Source organism: Nyctibius grandis, chromosome 1 (assembly GCF_013368605.1).
Source record: "Nyctibius grandis isolate bNycGra1 chromosome 1, bNycGra1.pri, whole genome shotgun sequence".
NCBI lineage: Eukaryota > Metazoa > Chordata > Aves > Nyctibiiformes > Nyctibiidae > Nyctibius > Nyctibius grandis.
In genome coordinates, this window is record NC_090658.1 from 89,287,630 (window position 1) to 89,302,086 (window position 14,457).

At 46.2% G+C, this 14,457-nt stretch overlaps 1 protein-coding gene across 2 annotated transcripts in view; it reads left to right on the forward strand.

Annotated features, from left to right (window-relative positions):
* The first annotated feature begins 2,766 nt into the window (after positions 1 to 2,766).
* Positions 2,767 to 14,457, forward strand: part of BACH2 (BTB domain and CNC homolog 2) — a 199,010-nt gene continuing 187,319 nt past the window's right edge. For both annotated transcript variants that reach the window (XM_068413191.1, XM_068413199.1), the window contains exon 1: positions 2,767 to 3,300. The gene's annotated coding sequence lies outside the window, so the exon portion shown is untranslated. The remainder of the gene's footprint in view (positions 3,301 to 14,457) is intronic.

Here is a 14,457-nt window from a genome sequence, read left to right on the forward strand (position 1 = left end):
CATGAAAAGGTAAAATATATGCTATAAAAATAGCACCTTTAAACAAAAGGTTTAATTCAGTTAGTGTAATATTCCTTCTGTCTTTGCAAATCAACTCAGTCAGTATTTCCCCAGTTTTCTAGTGTTATATAGAGATATAATGACCATAATAAAATCACGATCTGACTGATATACAAGAATCTGAACTCTGTCTTCCGATATGAGTCGGTCATAAAATTGTTAATAGTATTTGGGTACCAAAAGTCCATAGATGTGCTTGGTGAGTTCTCAAAAAGCCGATGTGCCCAATCCCTGCTTGGTTCCGGGTTCTTTCACTCTGTGCCAGTCTCCGTCCTGCACAAGAGTGATCTGGTTCACACTGAAGTCACTGCAAATTTTATCACAGGGTAAACAGAATAATAAAATCTAAACCAGACGTTTTCACTTTACGCTTCCTTTAAGCCAAACAAACATTCATTTTAAAATGAATGTTTGGTAAGATAAATGGCAATTATCATGCCTTTCAGAAATGTGCTCTATGAGCAAAGGTGTATACAGAGTGCTTTGCTGAGTTTTCTATTTGGCTGACTTTGACTGCCTGGAGCCCCATCTCCTGTAGCATGTTGTAAATAACAGAATATGTGCACTTTCAATGCAGTGGCATAATGGGCACGTAATGTGCTAACTAAAGCATTACAAATGCTGCATGGCTTATTTTTATCTCTCCGTCCTTCCCAATATAGTATTTTTATCTCTCATGCCAATACAAAATTATTTTTGTGTCTCTAGGAAAAACAAGGCAACAAGGAGACTCAGTCCTGCTACCATTTAAACATATGACAAGTCCCCTTACACACTGTGGGAATTTTCACGTACTTAACACTATATATGTCTGCAGAACCAGAACCTAAATGGTACTTGTGAGCAAGGCTTTATATGAACATCACTTGGAAAGGGAAAGTGAAGTTTATGAGTCAAATTCTCCAGTGGGGTGCTATTCTGCAGACACATGTAGCTAGGAAAAGTAGGGGCAAAATGCTACTGAACTAAAATGCTTTTCACTTTACACAAGCGGACAACCGTGCAAAATGCAAGCCAGAGGAGAATTATGCTTTTGAAAAGTATTTGTCGTTACATACATAGAGTTGGTTTTGTGTTGGCACACAGTATTTGGATAGTTTTCTGTAGTTTAGTAGACTTTGAAAACGCAGGTAGCCCAATGGAGATGCTGCAATTTCAGGCGAAGACATCAGTGAAATAACTTCATAGAAATTGTTCCTCTCCAACAGATATGGAAAACACTATATCTCACCTGTCTGTAGTGAAAGGGGGAAACAGAGGATGAAAATGTACAATAAAAACTGACATAAACAGAAAAAATAACAAACATGCACGTTACTGAACGTGCTTTTGTTAGCAGTAGGTCACCATCCCTCTTTACTGACATTTACCGCAACTGCAATTTCTTTTTCAAGACCACTGACCCAGGAAAATGTAACCCCCTAGTTATCCAACACCCTTTAATTAGAGATGTCTCCAGAGATAATCTCACTCATGGCCCCTATTGTGAATCATTCATTCTCTAACTTTCCTTTTTATCAGCCGTCTTTCATCTTTATGTTTTTCTGTCCTAGCCCGGCTGAATAACTCGGTCTTACAGAATGCAGTTTATTCATTTACCGGTTCTCCCAATTGCATTTCATGTCTCGTGACATTTGGGGTCTCACTGAGAAGCGCCGGCTGCCGGCACCGGGGCAATTTGGAGGAATCACAGCTTTCCACTTGGTAGAAGGAACCATGGCGCCAAGCCTCGCGGTGGGACAGGGCTCGGAAACAGGCACCTTGTACCCGCCGAGACGAGGCAAAGAACACACCAGCCTCTCTCGCTGGGAACACTCGATGGGGTTTTGGTTTTGTTTTTAGCGTCGGGAGCATTTATCTGTTCCTGCGATGTTCGGCAGGGCTGACTCATGACTGCAATAGAAGTAGGATGAGGTCTCTCCGAGGGCGCAGCGCATCAAATATCGCCGGGATCAATACCGAGGCTCCGCCGGCGGTGAGGGGTGACCGGGCGGGTATTTTTTGCCCTGCCCATCACACTGCCCGCAGCCGCCCCTGGCCGACGCGCCCTCGCTCGCCCCCCGCACGGCCAGGCCTGGGGGCGGCGGGGGGCCCCGGCCTCCCCCACGCCTGCCGCCGGAGAGGGGCGCACCTCACCCCTCCATCGCCGGCGCGGCGGGGCCGGGCCGTGCCGGTGGGGCCCCCTCGGGCCGCCGCCCCCGGCTGCCCTGGCGGCCGAGGGGGCCGCGCGCAGCCTCACCGGCCCATCGCGGCGGACTACGGCTCCCAGAGCCCCCCGCGGCCGCCGGCGCGAGCCCCGGCGCGGGGTCCGGCGGCACGCGCGCACGCACGCACACACAGAGGCACACACACCCCCCTGGGAAGCGCGGGGCGGGGGGGGGAGGGAGCGAGCCCGCCCTGCGCATGCGCCACCAGCTCCCGGCCTGAGGGGCGGGGCGGGTGGAATGTCAGCGGCGCCGCTATTCGCGGAGCTGCCGTACGCCGCTTTCTGTGCGTAGGGGCTGGGGCAGGCGAGGGAGCGGGCGGGCGCTGCGCAGTTGGCGTAGCGTTATTGTGAATGGAGCGGGCGGCGGGGCGGGGAGGATGATGTCAGCCTGCGAATGTCAACAATGTAGCGATTGAGGGGCGGGGGCGGCGCCGGGCCGGGGCGCGCGAGGCGGCGGCGGCGGGCGCGGGCGGGCGACAGAGCCGGGCAGCAGCGGCCGCGGCAGCAGCGCAGCGCCGCCTTCCCTCCTCCGCCGGGCTGCCACCGCCGCCGGCCCCGGGTGCCGCTCCGGCAGCGACACAGCCGCCGCGGTGCCGGTCCCCCCCCCACCCCCGCCTCCCTCCCTCTCTCCCTCCCTCTGCTGCGGCTTTCTCTCCTCCTCCGGCCCCCCTGCCAGCCCCCTCCCTCCCTTCCCCCTTCCCTTCCCCCCTTATTTTTCTCCGCAAGACTTTGGCTCTGGAAGCAGCTGGTTCAAAGCAATCGCCATGTGATGAGCGTCTGGGTCGGGGTTTTTTTTTTTTCCTTTGGGGGGGGGGAGGGTGCAGGTTTCTGACCGCAGAGAAATATTAAGAATTTCCGAAACAACAGCAGCAGCAACAACAAGAGCAATCCCCCCCCTCCCCAAACCTCCTCAGCCGTAACAGCCTCCCCCCCCCCCTACCCCGCCCCGGGCCCGCTCCACCCCGCCCCACGGCCTCCCCCCCGCCCCAGGCTGCAGCGAGAGGGGCGACCCCCGAAAGTTGCGCGGAGGCGAGGTGAGTGCGCCTGTTCCGCGGCTCGGCAGCCCCGCCGGGGAAGGGGAGGAGGGGGGGCGAAGTTTGGGGGGAGGCTGGACGGGAGGGGGGCAGCGTGCTTTTTCCCTTCCTCCTCCCGAGCAGCTGGTGCGCGGGGCGAGGCGGAGGGGGCTGCACCCCCGCTCCCGCAGCGGCCGCGGGCTCTGCAGGAGCGCTTAGTGCTTGTGTCTTAAAGTGGGAAACACGCGCGTTGCGTAACGGGGAGTGCGCGGCGGGCGCCCGAGTGCGCGGGTATCCGTGTAGGCGGCTGTGCGCGCTCCCCCGCGCACCGCTCCGCCGGGCGGGCTGGGAGCCCCGGGGCAGCCCCCTCCGCCTAGGGCCGCCCCGGTGCCTTGTCCCGGCGCCTTTCCCCGGCCCCGCCGCCGCCACCTGCAGCCGCTCGGGGCGAGCGGGCACCGGGCGTGCGGCGTCCCCGCCGTGTCCCTCACGCCCGTTTTTATGGGTTCGGAGAGAGATGTGAACTCCGATAACAGTTTCTTGGATCGTTAAAACGTAGCGTGTAGGCAAGGCAGCGCGCCGCGGAGACGCTGGCTGTCATGAACGAGGCTAAGTGTGAAATCATGCCTCTCCTTTTGTGGAGCAGGCTATTTTTGTAATGCAGCGGGTGTCTTGCTTAAAACGCTTCAGTTATCGTGAGATCATTGTGCCCTTGTTGCTGAAGCCCCGGCAGCTCCGGAGTGAAGCGCGGTTTTCATTCTTTAATAATAAACGTGAGGCAGGGGTGACATCTTATTAGAATTACTCTTTAGGATGTTGGAAAGGTTAGGAAATTACAGTGTTGCCGTTTGCTCTAGTTGAACCCATGTCAGTGTTTTCATGGTGAAAGCCCGTTTTCGAAGACTTTGGAAGTGTCGCTAAACTTGTGTGTGTTTTAATTTGCTGCTGTGGGGCTCGAGCTAGAAACAAGTTGGTTTTTTTTGGGCTGGGAATTGTCTGAGATTCTGCTGTAGATGGTGGAATGCTCTGCAGTTTGAAGAGGGTGGTGGTGCTTGGGTAAATTGACTTCTTCAGGTATGTAAGTACTGAAATTTGAGACAATTGCGTTTGATGAGATGGATAGAATAAAATGATAAGGTTGTGTGTTAAGCTGTTTTCTACGGGGCTGTTGTAGCAACAGCCTGAAACGGGTATTTTAAGAGTCTTTACAGTTGACACATTGAAGTAAAATTCCACTTCAGATGTGTGCTTGTTCTTTTAAAAGCCTGTGTTGCCTTTTGTATCCACCCACCTTCCCCCCCCCCCCCCCCCCCCCCCCCGTCACTGGGATCTGGGCACTTGTGCAGCAAAATGGATCAGCGTTGTACTTCCCTGTGGTGTATTGAACCTGTGCTTTAAGCATCGTTTTTCACATTTGACTCTCCAGCTTCAAAGGCTGTTCTGAAGGTGCTGTGCAAGAAATGGAAGGAAGCCATCAATAATTGGAAAAGTAGAAGATTGAAAAATCAGGATCATAGGTCTAGTTTTGCTGTTAGTTTGCTCTGTGACACTGGACAAGGCATTCAAACAGATGTACGCCAGTACACTGAGCTGTCAAGTGGGCAAGAAAGGTCCCTAGTGATTTTGCAGATAGGGTGGTTGTCAAGGTATTGAGAGATCTTTTGCAGAAATGCTCCACAGAAGCAGAGTGGGCAATGCTGGGCAGCTCTGCTGTATAGTTTGTGCTTAAAGAACTAAATTTTTTTGAAAACTTTTAGAATTGTGAGGATTGGATGGGAAACGTGCACACGGAAGGTGCGTGGCTGATGCACAGGCTGACAGATCCCAACTGGTTAATCATCAGAGATTGCTTATGCCCAGATATCTCACACTGGGAAGCAGCGCTAGGACAGGTATTCCTAGTCCTATTCCTGACCTGGAGGCACATCTTGAACATGTGTTGGTATCAATGTCATGCACACTGGCAGAATGCGCCGGTGGTGTAGGTGGGACACCCTCCTCTCCTTCTCTTTTTGCTTTCTGTCGTTCATTTTGCAGTAAGACAACATTGTCTGTTCGCCCTTCTGTGCTGGGCATGAAGGGAGGTTAGAGATAGCACATGAGTTGCTAGCTGAGAGTAACGGTCCAAATCCCAATAAATAGGCATTGACATGGCACTCCTAATACGAGGAGATTCTGGTAAATCGTCGACATTGTAGAAGGCCTCAGAGACTCATTGAAATTAATGAGTTTAATAAAATCCATGTACTGTATAGCAATCTTGTGTATCTCTTTCTGTGTGCACGTAATTAATGACAAAGAGAGCCGAAAATAAAACCCTATTCAGATGAGGTGTAGTGTGGAATATGTGACCGAAGTTGCTTGCCTTCGCTTATTTTAAAACTGTCATTGTTTGATTTTTCTGTTCTGAAGTGCAATAGCTATTTTTCTTAAGGAGGCTGCAGTGTGTTTGCCAATTAGTTATTTTCCTTAAGGTTTTCTCTAAAACTATCACCAGCCATCAAAAAAAAAAAAAAAACAGCGATCACTTTTTTTTTCGTGTTAAAAATCCAAGAAGAATAAAAAGAGATGTTTTCTCTTTGTGTGCCTGTGATACTCTTTTTGGTTAGGACTTCACATTTGCACAGGTAAAGAGGAGACCTTTTAGAGTGTAGCTAAGAAATGTTTATGGCACTAAGCTGAAAAATGAGATGTGTAACATTAATATATGTGAAGTAATCATTTCGGTAGTAATGACATGTTTATGTAATAAACTGTTGGTGTAAATTGAGCAGCATTTATTGTCTGACGTGAACGGAGTCTCTTGTGATTTTAATTTAGGCAGTATGAACACGGTTTATATATTCAAATCAAAATGTACGTGCCTTTTTACTCAGAGGAATGCTCTCTGAATGGCTTCTCGGTTTACAAGTTGCATGAACATACCTGTAGTGTTTAGCAGATCTGACTTACGTTTGAAGGCATGCATGCTTCCGTGTTTCACCTCTGGGTCTGAATTTCCAGCTCGGCTCATTTTGGGTGTGATGGTCGTGTATTAGTGGTTTCTGGGTTGAACTATGTTAGGGAAAATATATCAGTCATTCCATTAATGTGTTGAAGAAAATTTGGATTTAAACTTGAAGCTTTCTCTAAGTCCGAGTCAGTCCTGCTGCTTTCAGTGTTCCTCCGGACTACAAATGCTTTAACAAAATGTGGAAGAGAGTCTTTCTGATATTGCAGTTCTTTACTGATATTTGAGGAGGTGCCTAAATGATTTTATTGTAGTAGCTGAATGGATAGTAGATTTCTACCCCCAGTAACTCCCTAAGGTTTTCCAGAATAGTGCTCAAAATGCTTATTCAGCTTTTTACAAAAAATGGTCATCGTTCCTTTAAATTCAGCCAAAAGACATCAAACCTTGGCAGCTGCCTGAATATTACGCATTCGTTTGAAGCTTGCATCAAGAAGATGTAAAATGTATGAATATAGCCAGCTGAGTTGCAGTGTGTTAGTTTAGCTTTTTAGTTAGGCAGAAACATCTTTGTAGTGGATTGAAGAGAGCACTACTTACTGTGCCACTCTTGGACTATGAATTATAATTTTAAAGCAGGCAAGCAGTGGAATGCATACAAATGCCTTTGTGGCCAGTGATGGACTCGAAGCTCCTGAGTTACTAGAACTAATGGTATTGATCAAAGAACAACGACATGTTCAGAACAGGTAAATAAAAAGGAACGAGGGAATAAGTTAGGAAAAACCTTTATGCTAAAAGTTTACATGTACAGCAGTACTTCGATCTGTCAAAAATTTGGCTCAGAAGACTCCTCTGCTTGATTGTATTGATCTTTATGCAGAAAGAGCCACCGCAACAACCTGAAGAACACCAGCTGCGCTGCACTGGCATCTTAGCAGATCGATAGACGTGTGTCTCCCTTTGGCTTGAAACAGGTTGCATGCAAAAAGCTTCTAATGTGGTGGGGGCTGAACTGCAGCTCCTGCGTGGGTGAGGGGGCTGCCAGGTGTGCAGCCCCTCCGTGCATAACCCTTCATCCCTCCCTGATCTCTTCTGCCTCTGCTCCCCCTTTGCTGTTTACACCTGCTTGGTGCAAACCTGTCCTCAGAGCAAGCTGGGAGACTTCAGATTCAGTGCCGAAGAGAAGAGAAGGAGGTAGTGGTGGCTGCAGGGGCAAGAGGCACCAGGATCTGAGGTACACCATTTTCTCCTTCTTTTTAGTGTGAAAGGTGACCTAAAAGGGTCAGACCCCCCCCCCTCCCCCCCCTCGATTTATTCCCAAGTCCTATAATTTGTGAACACCTTGACCAATAACTTACTTTGCTGCTGTATCAACAGAACAGATGCTTGAAAAGCTGTTAGGAACAAAAAACCTGGGAATTTTCAGTTTACCCTTAGCAGGAATTGAAATGGAAGCTGGAAGCTTATTTTTTTGCTCCTGAGCTTTGAAAACACTCAGCCAGGCTGTGATGGGTAGATGGGTTTTGGTGCATAGGTTCGAAAGGAGTCTCCCCACGAAGACAAACAGAAACTGTTTACTGCTTGTCACTGCGCAGGGCTTCTGGGCTGTGAGGCAGCGATTTTGTTTTTTGAAAAGAGCAAAAGCAGTTATGTCTGTTTAAATAAACAGAATGACCCTTGAGACTTAATCATAGCTACTTATTATAGCTGACATGCACTGAGGGTTTTCTTTTTTCTTTATTAGTGATTGCTTTAAAATTTAAACCTGAACTAGGAAAACAGGAACTGTAGGTGTGGGGGTGTTCCTTTACCCCGATTTGCATGCAGCCTGTTTTTTATTTAGTGGGTAGGTGTGTTCAGTGTATGTGAGAGCAATTGAACATGTCAGCAGTTTCCTACAAGCCGCTCTTGCTGACTCACGTGTCTGGTGCAGCTTGGAGCTGCCCTCACTATAAACTATCCACAATAGGAAGCGCAGGCAGAGAAACCATCAGTGCCGAGCCGTTGTTCAAAGGTTATTTTCAGTTCTTCAGTCACTGCGTTGCTGTGGTTTTCTTCCCCAGTAATATCAAAATACACTGTCATTTTGCCAGGCTGCTGTTCTGCTAGGTGCATAGTGTAAAGTAGAAATTCATTGCACCGCTGCGGAGGTTGTGCTCAAAGTGCATCTAGATGCTACGGATGTTCAGCAGGACTAAACCTCTGGGGTTTATTTCTTTTTTGTGAATGGGACGTTACCAAAAACAATCCCCCCGAGCATTGTTCCCAATTTGGATAGGGCAAGTCCAGCGTATGAATTGTATTTTCCCTTGCCAATTGCAAGCTGTACAGTCTCCTACCCTCCACCCCTTTTTATGGCAGAAATCTTCTTTAAAGCCAGCAAGGAATTCTGATTAAACTTTAAAAACCTGGTTTCAGCTGTCTTTAATTTTCAGAAATTTGCTATTTCTTAGTCTGTTTTTTCTCTTTTGTGTGGCAGTAATGCTGGCCGTTGGCATGAAAGGATTTCTTCATTTGCATGAAGATGAAAACTTACGCTCTTGTACAACTGCTTCTTTATTTACAGACTCTATTCTGGTTACTCATAAGGATCCTAAAACGATAGCTTCTGCTGACTGATGATTTTTAACTGATGTTCTTCTTGTGTTTTTTTTTCTTCCCTCCTTTCTTTTTCCTTTCTTAGTCGATGACAGAAGCCTTTGCAGAAGTGGAGTGAATTATCCATCTGCAGTTCTGGATTTACCGTCAACAGAGTTTAGATTTGTAGTCATCTTTTGTGTATTCTTCTTCTTTTTGTGGAATGGGGTGAAAAATAAGCGATCTCTAAAAGTGTGATAAACAAAATCAGCTGGCATAAAACAGGCTTTAATAATGCTAAGGTGAGTTCTTGTCACTTGTTTTGTTTTTAGTCAACTACTTCGACCAGTAATGAATAGAAAACCACATTGAGAGCTTTGTAACACATGAAGAAAATGGGTGTTCTTGGTTTCCGCCAATACAAATGACTCATCAGTATCAGTAGGGTTTCTACTTCTAATAATAAAACTGTGGAAGACCTTTAAAACGTGTGGTTTTGGCCCCTACTCTTAGTGAAAGGTTGGAAAATATTACTTTGAGCTTGCTTTTTTTTTTTTCTTTAAACTTATGGAAGCTTTAGTGATTTGCTGTGCAACAGTGAAAGATCTTGTACCCTCCAAAAAAAAAAAACCTAATCATACCACTGCTTGCGGTGCTAAAATGTTCCCTTCTCCTATCTCCTCGGTGTTTCACCGCAATGAGCATTGACGACACTTAGCCTTGATGTCAGAGATGCGCATCTGGAAAATATAATCTATGTCGAGTGGGGGAAGACTTGGCACACTACCCTCATCTTGCCGAGCTGCTGTTCTCCACCTCCCTTCCACTCCGGTAAAGAGAGGACAGTAAGATTGCTGAGTGACCTGTATTGCTGTTTGAGCAGTGGTCAGAGGATCTGGAGAGGAAAGCAAACAGAAAATAGGAGTTGAAGAATAAACGACAACTGCAGAATGTGTCTGTCATTACCTGGGAGGAAACGCACGTCTTCCAGTACTGAAAGTGATACTGAGAAAAGGGCAAATCATAAAGTGATCTATGAAATTCTTCTCTTTTTCTCTCTCTCTTTTTTTTTTTTTTTTTTTAGTAATAGTTTTCAAATGTGCTGGCATCCTTTTAGCAGTTTACCTGTGAGGCTGAAATCTTTTTGTAAAGACTCTGCCTCATGTTTAGTGCAACAAAGCAACCCTTAGCACATACTGCATTTTGTTTGACAACGTAACTTGTAGAGGTTGCCTGCCTTGGTTACAAGATTTAAAGACCATAGATGAGGCAGAGCTAGTCTTTTCTTCCCTGTTAGAATGAAAATTCCAACATTTATGAAACCTCTATGTTTACTTCCTCTGTTGTTGCAATATTTATACTAGTAAGTTATTCCTTATAAGGGTGTGATAGTTCTTTGTTTCTTATTATTCCATTTTAAAAGCAGAGTGTGCTTTTTACAAAGTCCATGCTGGAGCAGATCCTCAGTAAATCTAGACCTACCTCTGCTCCCTCAGTGTCAGCAGGCATCTTTTACCACTAAATATTTAAATGTATTTATGTAGATAATTTTGATTGTGCTGCAATATCTTGGATGTGTTTGTTAGTTTCTTGTATAACCAGACTGTGATGGAGAATCTTTGTCTTGTAGCTTCATACTGAGAGGCGCACTAAAAATAGAGGCACAGAAGCCTGTGGAGATATAACTTTGAAACATGTGAAAATCCAGTTGTTTGTTACATGGCAACAGTAAGAGAGATTCTACTATTTGCAGATTAGTATAGCAGAAAAGACCAACTTCCAACTTAAGGGATTTAGTTATGGACAGTTGTTACTGAAGTTCACAGAAGAATAATGGGTAAGAACTGCAAAATATGGTGTCAGTACTTATTCGGAGTTCAAGAGGACATAGGTTCAGTGCTCTGATTTCTGTAGAAAATCTTGCCATGAGAAGGGTCTTGAGGGTTGGGTCATGATAAATAAATAACATGTCTAAATCTCATCCACGTTCTGAGCTCTGCTGACTCGGAAATGGGACTTGTGTCCAAAATCACTGAGGGCTGGACCTGTGAAGGGCAACAGACACTGTCGCTGCTGAATTTGGAGACTGTGATTCTGCTCTGCATCATCTCCTCTCCTTTCCTTGCGCTTGCCCTGGCACCTGTCTCATCCCACAATGGGCAAGCCCTGAGAGCTAAATTGCAGAAGATTATTCATTTTATGTGTAGGGTTAGTTTTCTTCTGGTTGAGTTTGCTGCAGGGTCTGGCAAGGACCTGGGTAAGGGATCAAATGAAACCAAAATTTGTTAAAAGACCTAGAGCTGACCATGGGACACCTGGCCCCCGAAGCACAATGACTATCACAGCATTATGCCCCATCTCCTGAAGGTCACTCTTGTCTTGCTTTTGCGATGTAGTGGTGCTGCAGAGAACCATGAGCAGCCTGTGCCCAGCCTAGCCCGTAAGCTTGGCAGTAAGAGCTTGCTGCCAGAGCATGAGAGGTTTGGGCCGTTTAATTTTGGCTTGTGTTTGCAACAGCCAATTGAAAGAAACGTTAGAGGAAAACAGAACTCAATCAAGCAAGTCTTCTGTGTTAACAAAATGCAAAAGTACTATCTTTTGCAAATAGTCAAATAACTGTTGTTATTCCCACCTGATTCTGGTTGTGTGTGTGACCTGGTCGTGTCACCTATCTCCCAGCTGTGATGAGCTCTTGTGAATTTAGATTTTAAACCTAAGTTATAGTTGAGGAGATGAGCAGACCTGGTGACTGTGGAGAGTTTTTTTTGAACCAGGTGGCTGCAATCCTAGACCCTCAGGTTTTCCTTGCAACCTTTTATCACTCTGGGGATGGTCGCAAGCATATGCACTTAGAGATGTTGAGTAACATCTGGGTTAAGCAGATGATCAGAGATGCTTGAATTTGCTCAGGCAAAGGAGGGAGTCTAACCTCATCGTTCATAAGGAGAGGGTGAAGTTAGGAGCTGGTAACCCCTTGTGCCATTGGGTGAAAACAGGAGGTCCTGCTTGGCCGTGCTCTTGTTGGATTTTGCTGAGCTGATTCAGCCTTCCAGCCTAGCACACATGAATTTACCATTTCCTTAGCCCTGGCTAATTTTCTAGACAATTTGGTCCAAAGAGCAGCAAAGCTAAAGCAGGAGAGACAGGAGGGAGCAGTGGGGGCGCAGGGCCTTTGTCGAGTGGCAAACCCAGATCACCTCAAGCCTTTGTGCGTAGCTTCACCCTGTGTGACTGGTGGAGCTTGTCAGCTTTTGTTTGGGAGGGGGACGGTGCTACCGCCAGTCTCCTGTGTTCCTGAGCAGCACCAGTGGTGATTTTATGCAAAGCTGAATGCTGGCCATGCGTATTGGGCAAACTTTTGGCCAGAACTTGACTAGCAAAAATCAAAGTGTCTGCAGACTTTTGTTTAGGGCCTGCTCTTGAGCTGGGAAACTTAAATTCTGCTTCAGGCCAACATCAGGTATCTGCTGTGCCTGAGGTACTTCTGTGTGTTGAACCTGTAACCTGCCAAATGCTTCTGACTCTGCTCAGCGATTTAGCTTCATTTCCAGTCCCTTCATTTATTCCTGTAACTGCTGTTAAATGTGCACTGAGAAGTGTGGTGCAGAATTCTTCTTACAGAAATCCAAATTAAATGATGGTGTGAAGTAATCGTGAGGGATGTCAGTGAGCTAACCCCAATGTAAAACTCACAGTAAATTATAAAATTGTTGGCATAGTTTATCGTAGCTGGAAGTTCACAGGCAGTGCAAATATAAGCACTTTGCAAGGAAATTTTTTGTTTGTCTTTTTCCCCTTCTTGTTCCTCTTTGTTTGCCTTATTACTAGACTAAAAGTAGAGTCAGTGATTCATTCAGTAATCTGTTTCTTGGACAGTTAGTCATCTGCCAATTTGTGTTAACTTTCCACTTTGTTCAGAAAGTGAGTAATGCTTAATGCACTAACCACCAAATTCCAAGCTTAAAAAGCTGTGAGCATCATTCAAATAGTCTCCAAACTTTCTCTTCAAAATTTTTTCCCATTCCAGAAGATCAAAGCAAGTAAGGTCTGGCGTGGAGTGTGGTACAGCTACAGTCCAATTGTTTTGTCTAGCCCCGGTTATTAAAACAAAACACAAGGTTGCAAACGTAATGCGAAAGTTCTGTTGTACACCAACACGTGTTTTACTTAATCGGGGTGATGCTGCTTGTTTTTCTTAACTCCTACTTTCAACGGGTAAATATTGCCTCCTTATTTCCCTCCCTCCCCGGGCTGCCACAACTTTGTTAATTTATATTGTTCCCTACCTCAATAAATTGTGATACTGTCAAGACCAATTTAGTGAGAATAGCTTGCAAGGAAAGCTGGAATTAGTATTAGCTGCCTGCTGCAAATATTTTTGGTGCTTTTCATGATTCTTTTTGGTGGAAAAAAAATGTTTGTGCTGTTGAAGTGTTACCTATATAGAAGTTGAAGCTATAAAGCCTTCCTATAGCCATCTGGTAGGTATTTTGATCTCAAGGTGATGCCAGTCATTTCTGAAGATGAACACAGTACTTGTTTGAATCACTTGAGAATTTTTAAACTACTTTTTTCTTTCTTATGGAAACTGGAGTAGTGTAAAGAGTAACAAGGTCAGTAGTGTCACAGGAGAACTTTATAGGACCAAAGTCTTTACAGTCTGCTCTAAAATAACACGAAAGGGCTGACTAACGTGCTCAGCAGCAGAAGAATTCGAAGTGCGGGAGAGACTTGAGTACTACGGGGAGGGTGTGCATGTGCAGGGGATAGGGTGAGGCGGGGGTGGTAAACATGGGCACCAAAAGTGGTTCGCTTGGCCCAACACTTTTCTTGTTCCTTCAGTCCATTTCTTGCAGCGAAGTTGTTGTCTCTGTGTGTAATTATCCTGTGGTGCAGATGGTTTTAGGGTGTCGCCAGTGCCACAGTTCTCTAAACAGGCAGTGTAGAAGCTGGTGGATGCGAAGGAATAGTGGTTGGTTCTGTGATTCCGTGGTTGTAGGGTCTGCAGGTAGCCCTGGCTACCAGGCAGTCCGTGGCTGCCTCCTGCTGCAGTGCAACAGGGTCAAAGCAGAAGTCTCTCATGCTCTGCTATTGTCAGAATGAGAAAAAAATGATCTGGTCTTGAGGAGAAGGTAGGGGAAGATCTATTTCCCCATTCCTAGAATCCAGTTCCAGTCCATGTAAGTACCTGAAATGTCCTGGTAGTCACGTTCCAGTGTGAAGAACTATGGCTACGGAAAGGTTTTTCCTTGCAGTCTGACTTTGCACAGCAGCAAGTTTGAATAGCTTGGTTAAGCTTTGGACAAACAGCCATATTGGGGATGCTTATTTGAACACCAGCCTTTGAGATTTGCCCATCCTGATTACCTGCAGATTTCCCAACATCAGCAGCATTGGTTAATGCACTTGCCTCTTTAGACTGATTGCAACAATCATATTTCAAAAATCCTTGTTTCTGGTTTGGTCTTAGTTTCAGCTCCTAAGCTTTACCTTTGAGGAGCGATGCTGGATCAGAATTTGAAAACTTCTTGGATATGCCTGCTTCTCAGTTGGCTCAAGTGTGAGCAGAGCTCTCACCTGGTTGAAAGGCATCCAAGAGCCAGCCTGAATGAGTGCTGCTCCCCTGCCTGATTTCAAACAAAAAAATTAAA